The 1,715-nt window shown below is 44.3% G+C and overlaps 1 pseudogene; it reads left to right on the top strand.

Annotated features, from left to right (window-relative positions):
* LOC101582711 overlaps nucleotides 1-1,715 on the top strand; it is a 6,813-nt pseudogene that overhangs the window by 1,524 nt on the left and 3,574 nt on the right.

The following is a 1,715-nucleotide window of genomic DNA, read 5'->3' as shown; positions in this document are numbered from 1 at the left end:
TTTTTTGAGACGAGTTCTCCCTAAATTGCTAAATTGGGGATGGGGAGATAGCTCAGTGGCATAAGAGCCTGCCTGGCAAGCACTAAGTCCTGAGTTTGATCCCTGGTACAAATAAATAAATACATAGCCCAAGCTGAACTTAAACTTTAAGTCTTCCTGCCTCAGCCTCCCTGAATGTTGGATTATAAGCGTGCACTGCCACACCCGGCTTTGACAATATTCATTACCAATTTACTATCACAGTTGTATCAGTGTATGTGTTTTTCCAATGATCTCATATTTTACAGTTGGTTTGTTCAAATCAGAATCCATCATTCAATATGTCGCCTACATTGTTAAAATCTGTAATCATTCCCATTGTTTTGCATGAAATTTATTTCTTAAATAAGCAGGGTCATTAGCTCTATATAATTGTTCGTAATCTGGATGTGGCTGATGGCATCTTCGCAGTGCCATTCAAGATGTCTTACTTTCCCAGGATCTCCTATAAACTGGAATCTAGATCACATTCAGGCTCATTCTGGCAAACACTCCTCATCGGAGGCACTGCACACTTAGCGGTCCCACCTGTCATGACACATGAGACTGGTGTGTCCAGGTCCTGATCCCTCTGTGGGGAAGCCTTCAATCAACCTTTTACTTACTGCCCTTAATAGAAGGACTCCTTGTACCAATTAAGTAAGGGTGGGCTACAGCTTAGTGGCAGAGGGCACTTGCCTAGCATGTGCCCAGGCCTTAGGTTTGATTTATTTATTAGCAAACAAGTAAATAAAACCAGACCAAATTCACAGCCCACCAGCAACTTCCACCACAAAATCAAGTCCAAAGTTTTCACCAGGCCAGGTCCCTGTCTGCCCCTACTACCCTCTCCCCACCTCCATGCATTCCAGCCTCTCCACCATTTATCATGCCAGCTCTTGCTTACTTCCTGGCCTTTGCAGTAGCTGTACCCTCCCCCACAGGGCTCACCAGTTTCCTAAGAGCCTTGGGGAGGCCTTCCCTAGCCATCCTCTCCAAAATGGCACTTCTGCTCCTTACTGTTTCCTCTCCTGCTTTATTTTTCATCAAAGCCCATCACATTCTGGCAGATATTTTTTGTGATGTTTCTCTTTCTTTAAAATGGGAATTACTGAGGGCTGGAGAGATGGCTCAGTGGAATAAGCGCTTCCACGGCAAGCGCAAGGGCCTGAGTTCAATCCCTGGCTCTGAAAACAAAAAAGAGAGAGAGGAAAAATAAATAAATAAATAAAAATAAAATGGGAATTATAGGGTCTGGGGAGATGGCTCAGTAGAATTAGCACTTGCCTGGCAAGCGCAAGAGCCTGAGTTCAATCCCTGGTTTGGGGGGGAGTGGATAGGAATTGCATACGGGGGACTTGTCCTACTATAGAAGATCCAGCCCTTAGCACAATGGACATTTCTATCTATCTGCCTTTATTTATTTATTTACCAAGGGTCAAAGCCAAGGTTGCTGTACCACTGAGCTACACTCTGAGCTTTTTCCTTTTTTTTTTTTTGGTCTCAAACCTTGCAATTGACCTGCTTCAACTTCCTTCAGTTCTAGGATTACAGGGATACACAACACATCTGGCTTCCTTTTTAAAAAATACATCTCTAGGGGCTGGAGAGATGGCTCAGTGGTCTAAAGCACCTACTTAGAACAAGCTTAGCAAAAGCATCAGGGACCGCGGTTCAATCCCCCAGCACCACATGCC

This window comes from Octodon degus, unplaced genomic scaffold (assembly GCF_000260255.1).
Source record: "Octodon degus isolate 3935 unplaced genomic scaffold, OctDeg1.0 scaffold00418, whole genome shotgun sequence".
NCBI lineage: Eukaryota > Metazoa > Chordata > Mammalia > Rodentia > Octodontidae > Octodon > Octodon degus.
The sequence above is the reverse complement of the archived record's forward strand: the minus strand, read 5'-3'. Positions and strand labels throughout refer to the sequence as shown.